Raw genomic sequence first — 15,082 nt, 5'->3', positions numbered from 1 at the left:
ATTAGAATATTAAGTGTGCCACATGACTTGCTCACATATTTTTCTTTTCCTTCCAGGGTGATGGTGCATCAGTGTAACCCACCTTATACAACAGCAGAGGATCAGGAGATCCACCAGAGCCTGGTGCAGAATTTCTCTGTGCTGTTTTCCAGGACCAGCCAGAACCAGCATGAGAGGGCTGCACTGTGGCAAGATCTTGTCCGTCAGGTAAATGACATAGGCATGCATAACCGGACATATGCGCAGGTACGCCATCACTGCAGTGATTTAATTAGACATGTCCAGCAGCGTGCATCTGATATCCACAGACAACAGCTTGCCACAGATGGTGGGGTACCTATCCACTCCCCCCTCACCATTGTGAAGGAGCACCTCCTAAGTGTTGTGGCTCCAGGCCAACAACAACAACATCCACAAACATGTGTCATCATGGAGGCCGAGCCACCCAGCATATTGAAATGGAGTGTGCAGGTAACATGCCATATCTGTAGTTGACTGTTCTCTGTACTGGTAGTTTATGCATGTGTGAGATATGTACTGTGTGTGTAGCTGTTAATCTGCCTATTCTTCTGCAAGATTGATATTCTGAGCATAATCTGTACACCTGTGAAAGCCACCTGTTGTACTACTGTACTTTATCATACTCACAGTATCAATGGCACAGTTGTGGCCACTGGCAATCACTGTCATATTTTTGCAGGTCCCTCTGGAGTGACAGCAAGGCAGCCAATCCATGCTGGTGAGTGTGTAATAACAATACTATTGCTAATGACATGTGCATGTCATATGGAGGTGTAGTGTGTGCACATGTAACACCTACGCATAATGCATGCTGTGCATGTTTGCTGTGAGACTATGCATATCCTATTATTCTCAGTAGCTGCCTCACTCACATGCACTACACAGAGCATGACACACATGTGTGGCAACACAGTACTGGACATTGTATAGGCATACATGATACACATGTACACAACACACACATGTTTGGCATAGACACTACACCTTAGCCTGCTACACATGTCCAATTATGACACCTGCTGTATGGCCACCCTTCAGTATCCCACTTATCCTCTACACAGCACACATAATATACCTGAGGGGTAGAGGCCTACCATGTCTTTGTGCAACAGTCTTGAACAAATAATACATTCATGTTAGGCAATACTCACTATTGGCCACCTTACACACCCATGTAACAAGTGGCTGTGTAATTGTGGATGTAGTCATGTTACTGCACTTCAGGTACAGCATGCTAGCTGCCTGTCTGGCACACATTATTATTGTTGACTGACCACAAGAAGCATGTTGATCATGGCTCACGTTACTACACCACATCCAGTTTCACTGACCACAAAAGTACACATAGCAGTTATTGCATAGCACCGTCATGTGTTTTGTGTGTGTGTGTGTGTGTGTGTGTGTGTGTGTGTGTGTGTGTGTGTGTGTATGTGTGTGTGTGTGTGTGTGCAAATATATGCACCCACAGCTTGTAACACTTGCACAACATTGTTATGTCCTTGTACACATTGTGTCCCAGGGTGGAGACAATCACTGAACAACTACACACAACCATCAAGTACACGTATACTGTTATTAACAAGGGCTGTCTACACTTGCACTGTATGTTCCTGTGCAACACATAATCTGCATGCTGACACGTGTGCAGTGATGTTTTTCCTTGTGATACTGTCACCCACCCTCAAACAGTATTGTGTATGTGTTGGATTGCAAGTGTGTCTGTGTTTGTATCTGCTGTACTGAGGAGTGTGCCTGTGTGCCTGTGTGCTTGTGTGCCTGTGTGCATGTGTGCATGTGCACCTGTGTGCATGTGTGCATGTGCGCCTGTGTGCATGTGTGCATGTGCACCTGTGTGCATGTGCGCCTGTGTGCATGTGCACCTGTGTGCATGTGTTCCTGTGTGCCTGTGTGCATGTGTGCCTGTGTGCATGTGCGCCTGTGTGCCTGTGTGCATGTGTGCATGTGCGCCTGTGTGCATGTGTCCCTATGTGCATGTGTGCATGTGCTCCTGTGTGCATGTGTGCATGTGCGCCTGTGTGCATGTGTGTCTGTGTGCATGTGTGTATGTGTGCATGTGCGCCTGTGTGCATGTGTGCATGTGTGCTAACATCGTGTACACATTTGTAAACTGTGTTTCCTTTCTTCCTCTCACAGGTTCTGATGTTGCTCTGGTGGAGTGCAGCAGGGAACCTGAAGCCACTGCTGGGGATAGTGATAATGATGATACATGTGTAATGGCACAGGGAGGTGTGACATAGCAGTCAACCCCATCAATGCACACAGTCATCCTGCCGATACATCCATTGTCACCAATGTACTTAGCTGAGGGACAGCATACAGTGGGCATTGACCAGGGTAGTGTGGTATAATTGGCACATGCATCCCCTCACAGCAGCCATGGCCAGATTCCTGACATGGTACCACACAGGCAGATGCCCAGGGGTTCTCGTGGGAGCATCCGTGGTCGTACTGCCCCTGTCAGACGTGCCCACAGAGGTCTTTCAACCTCAGCTATGTTCCAGGCTGTAATGCAGGCACAGGCACGTATGGAACGGTACACCAGACAGGGTCTGAGGGAGCTTAGAGCACATCGCACTGCTATGAATGACACTATGCGTGCCGTTGCAGCTGCCATCCGTAATATCAGCGAGGTCATTGATAGACGTTGGGGGGACACATTAGATCTCTTCCACAACTACATGTCCAGGAGCCAGGATAGTGCAGGACAGTTGAGGCATCGACGTGGATGTATGCCAGCAACATCATCATCTGGCAGTCGTCACGGACTACAACAAACCCGCAGCCACTCCCATAGTGCCAGTACCAGCCCCAGCAATGCTGGGTCTGTGCTGTCATTACACCATCCTAGAAGACCATGTGCACGTGGCTCTGGACAGTCCCAGCAGGGACATGTGTCCAGTCAACAACCCACTGCTTCTGATGACAGTACCCAGTCTGGCTTAGTACCTGATACTGTCCGTAGCACCCCTGCCAGGCACAGATACTATGTCCATGGCCAGAGACAGTGATCTGTATGACCTGGCAGGTACAGTCTGTGGATGTCCACAAACACCTGTATATGGCAGCCACGTGGTGGAACTCTGTGCCAGCATACACACACACATAATGCTAACACCTAGGGCTGACACATACACACACACATCGCATCAACATTGCCCCATGTTGTACTGTTGTCCCTCACTAACACACACACACATACATGTCGATTGGATGTGTCAATGGCAGACTCTGCCAAACCAAGTACACACCCTGTGCATATGAAGAAACTGTGCCATCTCCTGCCATCTGTAACATTGATGCTGGAACAGGATAGCATGGTGCTGATGCACAGGATGACTACATAGCACTGTAGTAATACTATCATGTTGTTAACAGTACAGTGTAATGGTATAGTTGTGGGTATATTCGAGCATGCATGATGCATTAACTATGATTGTCATTGTAGTTTTGTATACACCAGTGTTAATTCCCAAAGTGGACTGTCTGCACATGTGCCACATGGTTGTTGTGTGTACCTGTGCCTGCATGTGTTGGGGTGTGGACAGTACATGTGTGATGTTTGCAGCACAGAGTTGCAGGTGTACATTTGTGAACATGGTTAGCATGGAACATGACATGATTTGACAGTATGCTGTGGGTGATACGGTTTCCAAATGTCAGTGGTCTGAATTCTGGTACTATACACAGCCTACATAGCCTGACATTCCGTGGTCATTACATTTATTTATTTATTTATTTGAAGTTTGTTTGCCAGGATAATCCATTGGGCCGAATGAGCCCATTTTCAATGGAGTCCTGGGGAGAAAAGCTCCACAGATACAATGTCAAATATGCAATTAAGAATAAAACAGAATACAGTAGTATAAATGTTACATAGAATTTTGTTAGAGTGTCAGAAGTAGTACATATAAGCAAAAGATAATGTTAAAGCAACATGAAAAAAGCAAGACAGAAGAGCTTAAGCAACAATACATATAAGTTGACAAATTTTAGTTGTCTATGTACACAAGCAAATGGAAAAAGTGTTAAGTAAAATTTTAGCTAGTAGATATGTACAGAGAATATTTACATAAATGGTAGCTACAATATGAATGTTCCAATAGGAGGGAAGAGTTGTGGTGTAGGGGGTGAGTAGTAGCTGGAGGTATTATGCAGGATGGGTACAGGAGCATTCCCAGAGAGAAGACAGGTGTGAATGGAGGAGAGATTTAAAGATTGAAAGGCTGCTGGTATTGCAGATATGAGATGGGAGTGAGTTCCAGAGGTGGGCCAGGGAAAAGGAAAGTAAGAGTTTGCCTGCTGGACGGGCTGGTTTGTGGAGCTGAACTAGGTTCTGAGTGTTGGTTCTGAGGGGGTCTGTTTGGGTGGTGGATGGTGAAGGCTGAGGAGAGTGAGGGGCAGAGTGAGGGCTTAAAAATGAGTTTGTGAGCATGAGTAAGTTGAGTGTAGGTAAGGTAGTTAGGGAGCTCTAGCCAATTTAGTTTGTGGAGGGCAGTACAGTGATGGGAGGAGGATCTAAGGCCAGAGGTGACACATGGTGTCTCCTCAACTGATACACAGATGTAGGAACCTGGTGTCAGTGATATCCCTGCAGTACTACACTATACCAGTAGCCATTCTTACTGAGCCCCACACATCCCTGGGAAAAATACTCTTTGGCATATAGCAGTCTCACGTACATGTCAACACACTACGGATATGTCCATCCATGACTGCAAATGCATACAGTGACCTACAATGCATTCTACACGACACACCTAACCACCACAAGGATATCATATAGACAGATACCTGTTGTCCAAGCCATGCTGTATTGCTGTAACACAACTGTAGCATTGTCATCGGCATGTAGTTAACATAGTATTCCAACAGTACCATGTAGGTGGTAGCACCCATCATGTAGAACGGGTAATGGTGTGTACATGTGGACAAGTGTTATCTTGTCTATCCTGTGATATTCACATTTCCAAAGGTATTCTGCAGTCCCTCGGTGTATCACCTAAGCAAAAAGGTGTCTGTATGCATATCGGCAACAGTTGCCATACACCTACACTGGATGGCCATCACTCACAGACTTTGCTGTGTTTTAACATGTCTGACATATACTCCAGACATGAACCCTCACCCACATTAATCTATCAAAGCTTTCATGGGTGTGTGTCACATAGTTGGCCTAGGACACAGATCATTGCAGTAGCCTGCATTGTCACCAACATACATGTATGGCCTAAGGTCTGGTAAGCTGCGGCACATGCTGGCAAAGGTAACAAGTGTAATCATATGAGGCAGGCTTCACACATAGGAACTATTAAAGGTCACAGGTACATATCTTTATGTGGCACACACATACCTGATGTGTGCATTGAAATTACAGTTATAATAATATGTCATACAATAATAAAAGCAAAACACACAAAACATTGAAAAACTGTGTGACAAACACACACATGTTATTTGTAGGATTCAACCCCCACCTAACTATATTATGATACTTGAGAGAGACACATTAGCACAGCACACTATTCACATTACTGGATGATTTTCCTTCTCCTGCTGTATTTATAGGGTGCTGACATCATCAGTCTTTCCAAAGAGGAATGTATATCTTTTAGTGTGTTATCCCAGTCTTCAAAAAGGCCATTTCTTTCACAGAGAATTGCATACATACACACTCCCCTGTCACCCCACCCCCCCCACACACACACACTTTGCAGGATTCAAACCCCTACTTAACTATGTTATGATACTTGAAAGAGATGCATTAGCGCAGCGCGCTATTTGCATTACTGGATGTTTTCCCTTCTCCTGCTGTATTTATAGGGTGCTGAGATCATCAGTCTTTCCAAAGAGGAATGTACATCTTTTAGTGTGTTATCTCAGTCTTTAAAAAGGCCATTCCTTTCACAGCGAATTGCATACATACACAACCCGCTGCCACCCCACACACACAGCATTTGCAAGATTCAACCCCCTACCTAACTATGCTATAATACTTGAGAGAGATGTATTAGTGCAGCGTGCTATTCGCATTACTGGATGATTGTCCTTCTCCTGCTGTATTTATAGGGTGCTGACATCATCAGTCTTTCCAAAGAGGAATGTACATCTTTTACTATCCTTCAGTATGGGGGATAACAATATCTGTGCATTAACAGACGCCTAGTTCAGGGTCACATATGCACACTGGCAGTGCCAGGTTATGTTCTATACCATGCTTTGTGACCACAGGACTTTGAACACACAACACAAGTAGGGGGTGTATCCATATACATCACAGATACACACACCTCTGGGTTGGTACCACTGCACTAAGCATGACAGGCCATACATATACAACTACCATTGTGCAAAACTGCCTTTTGGTTTGGTGTGTAGTTCAGACCACCCCCCCATACCCAGGAACCACACTCGGCTTTCCTGGGAACAGTGTAGGATATGAAGGTCTTCACACACACCATTATAGTGGTTGACTTCAGGTACACAAATATTGACTGGGGATACTACTCAGGCCCTCAACAACATCACCCTGCAGCCACTACAATTTGTGGATCCATGTGCTATGGCACAACCAGTCACCACACCAACAAGGGGGAATACATATTGGACCTGATCATCACCAACATGGGGACTCTATGTTCCACACCAGAGGTAGAACCCTCATTGTTAAGATCAGACCATAAACAACTTTCCCTGGACATCCATATCCCATCCCCACCCCCAGCCAAGGAAATCATTGCAAAGAATTTCTCAAAAGCAGACTTTGCACTTGTGAAGACTGGGGTGGAATACTTCAAAGGCCCCGTGCTGGAGGATAATACAGCCCAATCTGCAGAATCCTTTACAAACGCATTGTATGAGCACCTGCAGGTATGCATTGATCATGCTATCCCAAATAAAACCATGACTCCTCCAAAACAGGAAACCTGTCTGGTTGACCCCGGCCATATATAAGCTGTACAACAGAAGGAGGAAGCTACTACATAACAGAGCAATATCCCACAGAGGGAGGACATCTCTGAATAGTATTGGCAAGATACTTCAATCCCTCATATAATCATCACTTGCACGTTTTGACAGTGAAATTGACCAGACACTACAGATAATCACAAGGCCTTCTTTAGTTATGTCAGGAATATGTGTGGAAACAACCCAGATATGCTCTGAATTGTTGCATAACAGCACAAAATATGCCAAACCTATGGACATAGCCTACTCCCTGGCAGACAAAGTCTGCACAAACACCCCCCCTTACCCCCCAAGGGTACAGATGCCCATCCCAAATGAATGTAACCTCCCTGACATCACAGATGCACAGGTGAAAGGTGCCCTCTCCACAGCAAATAACACAGCATATGTATGGGACCGGACGGTGTCCCAGGCTGTGTCCTACACGAGCTCTGAGTAGAACTGAACACTCACATTAATTCACTGTTCCAACTTAGCCTTACTACAGGATATGTACCCTGAGAATGGCATACAGATACAGTGCTCCCACTCCACAAAGGTGGTGCCACAACGGACCACAGGAACTATCACCCCATAAGCCTGACTAGTGTGGCAGAAAAAGCTATGGAGCGTATTACCATGGAAGTCATAATCAAAAACATTGTGAGCCTCCAGACAGTGGATCATACACAATTCGGCTTTGTTAAGAGCAGATCATGCCTCTTACACATAGTTCATATCTTTGAAATAGTTACTGAAGCCATGGATGAGGGCAAGGTAGTTCACACAGTCTACCTGTACCTTGCAGAAGCCTGCAACACAATACCCCACTCAGGCATCATACATATGCTTACCAGCTTAAATATCAACCCCTATATCACTAGATATGTTGCTATCTGCCTCAGGAATGGAACCCACATGGTCAGAATTGCAGGTGCCATGTCCAATTCCAGACCAGTTACAACTGGTGTCTCACTGGGCTCAGTTATGGAACCTGTCCTGTTCGGTATGTACTTCTCTGAGGTTCAGTCTAACACTGGGGATTATGTCTAACAAACGTCACAGATGACTGCTAACCGGGGGCCATAAGCAACACTGCAGCTGACACATGCTTCCTCCATAAGGGTCTCACAGAGATGGATGCTTGTTTCCAGAGCCATGGCCTCGTGCTAAATGCTAAGACATGCATAGTCATCCCCTTTGGGGAAAACAAGGTGCTCACAAATCACCACATAAGTGGTAATCCATTAAGTACAGAAGATGTATTTACAGATTTGGGGACCAACATAGATCATAATCTCTCCTTTGCTAATCACATTGACAGAGTCATTGCAAAGACCTTTATATAGCCCTCCTTATCACATGGGAGCTTGCATGTAGATCATGGGAGGTCATTGTGGCCCTCTACTAGTCACTCATCAGGCCCATGTTTGACTACAATGGCCCTTTTGGGGTGTACCTTACCCAATACCTGCAGCAACTACAGTGTCCACAACAGTACCTCCCCAAGAGGATCATGGGCTACACACAGATGTCCTATGCAGCTCAACTAAAGGATCTCCAGCTCTACTCAGTTGCTTAACACCTACTCAGAGGTAATCTATGCCTGACGTACACAGCCATGTCAAACCCAGAAGTAATGGACATGCTCCACCTCATAACACCCAAGACCCTTAGAGCTACACACTCCAGGGACTTAAACCTCAGCACAAAACTAAACAGGACATGCTGCAGGGACAGATTCATTACCCAGAGGCTCCCCTCACTCTGGAATTGAATCCCAGTTAAAGTTAGACATAGCCCCTCGCCAACCCTCTTCCAGCAAAATCCAGCCACATGGATGGGAAATTGCAAATTCACCCCTGGGATCTCCACTGTGTCCCTGCTTGACAGAGGCACAGCAAACTAGCCTTAAAGGGTGCCTTCTCTGACCTACTTTACAGAGGCACAGTTGGCTACTCTACTGGGGAGGCGGATGCCAAATACACTCTGCCTAGGCTTATGAATTCCCTAGGGCAGACAGCCTAGTATCGACCTCTGCACCTATGTTTATGTTGGGGATGCACAATATTTGTTGCTGATACTGTTTGCAGGTCTTTATTGCCGTAGCTTTCCCAGTTTCTATGAACAACTTGTGTATCTGCATAACATGTTTGATCATGACAGGGTTCCAGTATATTAATATATGTGTCTGTTGTCATTTAACTGTGTGCACAGGGCAGATTGCTGGATCATGGGAGGTTCCTGGCTTAACACATACAACTGCCAGATATGTATGGCCGACTGCTATACTCAGACATGGCCTACGTGTGTGAGCATGCACAGTTCAGGCTTTTCATGGTTTGTTGCCTGACATATGTCTCATTTATCCAAGTGTGTGAGCATGCCCAGTGTGACCTTTCCATATGTTGTGATCTGAAGTCCACTACATTTGTGGCTGTGTGTGAACATGACCAATATTGACATTTATACTGTGTGTGTTGGAAGTCATGTTGTGTTCTTACTGCCAGACTCCTTTGTGTCATAACTCAACAGGGATTTTGCTGTGCCTGCAGGGTTTCCATGGGATAGTTTGCAAAGACTTGTCAACATTCTTTCACACTGGCTGAACACGGCAATACTGTCATGGTGTACTGGTTCAGTACTTTCACTATGGTGCACATTATCATGGGTTTGAGTCCCATCACTGCTTTAAATGTTCATACTGAGCAGACCAGACTGGTGAAGGGTCAGTTGGTCAACTATGAGCATGTTGCATTTTGTTCAGCTATGGCCTACTTAAACCAGGCTTGTCCAACATTGCTGTGTATTCACCAACTTGGGTGGACATTGCCAAACATTACTCCACATTGACCACAGTTGTACTAGTTGGTGTGTGTGATTCTGTTCATAGGTTCATAATAAGCTATCTACCCTAGGGCATTAATAATCCCAGCCAGAGTGTGGTTGGCTTTCAACACACATTTTAAGTGGAGTTTGCCATGACATTTTTCAAGGTTAGTATACTGTGCCTCTGTCTAACAGTGACATAGAAGTGATACCCAGGGTAAACCTACAATCTCCCATCCACTCATCAAGATTCCTCTTGAAGAGAGTCAATGAGGGACTCTGGCTAACCTGGAGTGAGAGTTTACTCAAGAGTGGAGGGAGCCTCTGGGTTATGAATCTGTCACTCCAGCATGTCCTATTTATTTCAGTCCTGAGGTTCAGGTCTCTTGAGTGCGTAGCTTGATGGGATTCTGATTTTCCAAGGTGCAGCATGTCCATTGATTCCATGTTGGACATGGCTTTATACATCAGGCACAGATCACCTCTGGGCAGGCAGTATGCCACTGAGTGGAGCTGCAGTTTCTTTAACCGGGCAGCAAATGGCATGTGTTTGAGCCCTTTGATCCTCCTGGTAAGGTACTTTTGTGGTCTTTCCAGCTGCTGCAGGTGTCTGATAAGGTACATCCCACAAGGGGCATTGTACTCAATTATGGGCCTGATGAGGGATGAGTAAAGAGGCACGATGACCTCCCCTGATCTAGATGTGAATACCTTCATGATTAGGTGGGCTATATGAAATGATTTTCTAAACACTTTGGCCACATGGTTGTCAAATGAGAGATTGCTATGAACTTGGGTCCCCAGGTCCCTTATCACTTCTTCCATACTTAATGGGTTACCACCTATGTGGTAATTTGTGGGCACTTAGTTTTTGCCAAAGGGGATGACTATACACTTTTTTGCATTTAGCTTGAGGACATGGCTCTGGCCCTTTTGTAGGATGCTTGTGTCAACTGGAGTGTTGATTATGGCGCCCAGTTTGCAGTCATCTGCAAACTTGTTCAGCCACAGTCCTTCTGTGTTGGCCTGTACCTCCGAGAAATATATACCAAACAAGGGAGGTCCCAGGACTGAGCCTTCTGGGATGCCACTTGTAGCTGGTTTGGGGTCTGACATGGCTCCAGCATTTCTGACCATGTGGGTTCTGTTCTTGAGTCAGTTTGCAACCCATCTAGTGACATAGGGGTTTATATTGAAGCTGGTGAGCTTATCTATAATGACCAAGTGGGGTATTGTATGGAAGGCTTTTGCGAGGTCCAAGTAGGCTGTGTGGACCACCTTCCCCTCGTCAATGGCCTTGGTGACTGTTTCAAATGACTCAACCAGGTTTAAGAGGCAGGATCTGCCCTTAACAAAGCCAAACTGGGTACGATCCAGTGTCTGTAGGTCCCCAGTATCTTTATTTCTGAGGTCCATGATGATCCTTTCCATAGCTTTGCAGACCAAGCTAGTCAGGCTTCTGGGGCAATAGTTTGCAGTATCCATTGAGGCACCACCTTTGTGGAGAGGGACCACTGTTGCTGTACACTGCTCTTTGGGTACATATCCTGTGGTAAGGCTGAGATTGAACAGTGGTTTTATGTTTGTGTTCAATTCTTCTTGGGGTTCATGTTGGACACAGCCCAGGACACTCTCTGGTCCCATTGATGCTGTGTGTTTTGCTTTGGAGAGGCTGGCTGTTACCTGAGCATCTGAGATGTCAGGGGGCCAGCACTCTGCTGGGATAGATATTTGCCCTTTTGGTGGGGAGGGGGGGAAGAAGTTTGCACTGAACCTGTCAGCTCGGATGTTGGCAATGTCTGTGGGTTTGGTGTATTGTTTGTCATTCTGGACTAATTCTGAGCATATCTGGGAATTCCCACCCAGGCTCCTACCATAACTAAAGAAAGCCTTGTGATTATCCTTAGTGTCCTGTACAATTTTTACCTCAAAGATGGCCTTAGACAATTTTATGCGTGGCCGTAGTTTTTCAATAATACTGATCAGAGATGCCTTCCCTTTTTGGGATTTTGCTCTATCATATAGTAGCTTCCTCCTTGTATTGTGTGTTTTTTTATGGCTGGGGTCCACCAGACAGGATGCCTGCCTTTGGAGGATTGGATCTTGGTTTTATTTGGGATTGCATGATCCATGCATTCCTGAAGGTGTTCATAGAATGCATTTATAAAGGGTTCTGAGGTCTGGGCTGTATTTTCCACAGGCACAGGGGCTGTGAAGGATTCCACCTCAGTTTTGAGGAGTGTGGCATTTGCTTTAGTGAAAATTTTTCACTGAGGTTTTCTGGCCATGGGCTCGGGTCGGGATGTGAATATCCAGTGAGATTACTCCATGGTCTGATCTTACCAGTGAGGGATACACTTCTGGTCTTGGGCATAGAGTCCCCATGTTGGTGATGATCAGGTCCAGTATGTTTTCCCCTCTTGTGGGAGTGGTAGCAAGCTGTTCCATAGTATTTGAGTTTATAAATTCTAGGAACCTTTGGGCTAGGGTGTTGCAGCTAGGGTAATGCTCCCAGTCTATGTTTGGGCAGTTGAAGTCGCCCAATATAATGGTGTTTGGGGAGACCTTCATATTTTCATGTGTTCTCCAGTCAGCCAAGTGTGGTTCCTGGGTTTAGGAGGGTGGTCTGTAGCAGGCTATGAACTGGAAGGCGGTTTTATCCACTGTTAGTTGCACATGGATAGTCTCTGATGCTTCATGCTGTGCCACCAACCTGGGGGTGTGGGTATCTTTGACAAATATTGATACTCACCCTCCTTTTATAGTTTGTTCCATGTTTTGTGGCTGTAAAGCATGGTATGAGGTGTAACCTGTTAGTGCTAGGGTGCTCTTGGGAGCCTTGAACCAGGTTTCTGTTACTGCACAGATATCAACATTCTCCATGCTGAGGAGAGTTTGGAGTGTGTGCATCTTGCAGTTTAGACTTTTGGCATTGAGTAGCATTACTTCTAGTTTCTTATCCCTTGTGATACCTATGGAGGTGGGTTTGTCTTTTGAGCCTTAGCTAAAAAAGGCACTATGGGGGTGACAAGAGCCTTTGGCAATATCCAAAAGGCCACAGGTGACAGGTGAAAGCCATCCCTAGCGAAGCATCATGTCTTGTCGAGCATGTCATCTCAGGCTGACAGGCATTGGATCCCCTTTCACTGACACCAATACTTAAGCCAATTGTTGTAATTGATCATCTTGTCTTCATATTGTGGCATCATGTTTGGTGAGGGTAGGATGATACTCAAGGTCATCAAGTTTGCATATACTACATGGTGGTAAATGCTGTTTAGCACTACCTTACATTGCTTAACACATGGCAATCATGCCTCAGGTGGTGCTGTAGGGCTGCCTATGTCGGATGCACATACTACACTCCCTGCACATGTTTGAAAGCAGGTTGTGTCAACTTAGACATCCCTTTCACTATATGTGGGAGTCAGAGAGAGGTATTATTTCCAGGGTTCCTACTGAACCAGTGTATGTGCTATGCGTTACCTCTTTGCCAAGGCCAAGGCATACTGGGCACGCCTCCTTCTGCCTACTGGGGCAGGCTCAGGTTGTTCCTCCTCTGAGTCACGCTGTGCCTGTGATAGCCTTGGCAATGGTGGGGGGCTGTTTTGCTCAGGCCTATGCTGGTCCTGCTGCAGCTGTTTTCACAGAATCATATTATGTAGCATAGCACATACCATGTCAATTTGGGTACATGTATTTGGTGAGTATTGCAAGGCTCCACCAGATGTGTCCAGGCACTGGAACCGTGACTTGAGCAACCCAAACACACGCTCAATTGCATTTTGTGTTTGTGCATGTGCCTCATTATGGTGTTCCTGTTCAGGTGTGTGTGCATTTCTGATGGGTGTCATCAGCCACGGCTCCAGTGCATAGCCAGCATCCCCCACTAAGTGACCATGTGGGATGTCCCCATTGGCAAATGTCTGGTACAGCTGCATCAGATGCCAGAGAAATGGGAATCATGGTAGCTTCCAGGGCAGCCAGCACACACATTCATTATTATGCCCTGGGCATCACACACAACCTGGCAGTTGATGGAGGGAAAGCCCTTGCGGTTAATGTAGGCCCTACCCCGCTCACCAGTTGATGCTTTGATGGGTATATGCATGCAGTCTATTGCACCCACTACCTCAGGGTATTCTGCTATTTGCTGAAAGAGACGCATATTGCTGGCCAGTACCTCAAGGGAATTGGGGAAATATACATGATCACCGACATGTGCTGACATGGCATCCAGGAACTGGTGCAGTACCCTGGATGCTGATGTCTGTGATATCCCCATCATATCACCAGTTGGTCTCTGAAAGGTACCTGTTGCTAGTATTCTTAGGCCAACACATACCTTGGTTTCCACTGGGATGGGTTCCCCTCTGTTGGTTCTGTGTGTGAGGCGTGGCCTGCACAGCTCAACAATTTGCTGCAGGAGGTCTCTGTCCACTCTATAGTGCTCCACTATCTCCAGCTCATGTAACCCCTGGTAGGTGACCCTGGGCCAGTACAGTCTTCTCCGTCTCCTCACTGTGGGTTGTCCGGCAGCATTTGCATTGTCACCACCCTCAGCATGTTGCATATGTCGCCTTATAACAGCAATGGCAGCCCCTAGCATTTTTTGTCTGAGTGAAGCTTTTTCAGTTTTCACTTCTAGTAGCTTACTCCAGTGTTGCAGTGTCTCTTGAGAGAAACAAACTGCACTGTTATTTGCAGAGTTTTAAGTGATGGGCTGGGCTAGTGTTCTGCCTGTGTAATTGCCTGATTCTGATTGTTTTCACCTGCTAGCTCTACTAGTATTCCCTGGTAGCTTCCTACTATTTGTTGTGCTTCCTTTTTCCTTTCTGTTTCCTCAGGGGGGAGCGATGTGCATACAAGCGCAAACACGCTCACAGCAGCTCACACGTGCGCACACTTGCTTAGATGGACTAAAACTTGCTTATTTGGGTTAAAACGTGCGCACACCAGCACAAATACGCTTACAGGTTTTTAAACAACCTTATACATGCTTATTCCGGCTTAAACGCGTGCACTCACGCTTTCACACGCACACTCTGTCTTACTCGGGTTTACAGGCGCGCACACACGTGCATAACCGCTCAGCAAGAAACTTTGGTGTTATCCACAGTATACACCTTCCATTTCTTGGCTTTCTCTGACCTACCTGTTGACACACCTCTTTCCATGATGTCTAACTGACAGCTGACACATGCCACTCTGCTCCTATGAGCTTCACTACTTTCATACATACCCCCCTTGTGATGTCACCTATCTC

This window comes from Protopterus annectens, chromosome 11.part0 (genome assembly GCF_019279795.1).
Source record: "Protopterus annectens isolate FY-2018-M chromosome 11.part0, PAN1.0, whole genome shotgun sequence".
Classification (NCBI taxonomy): domain Eukaryota; kingdom Metazoa; phylum Chordata; order Ceratodontiformes; family Protopteridae; genus Protopterus; species Protopterus annectens.
Note: the sequence above shows the minus strand (reverse complement) of the source record.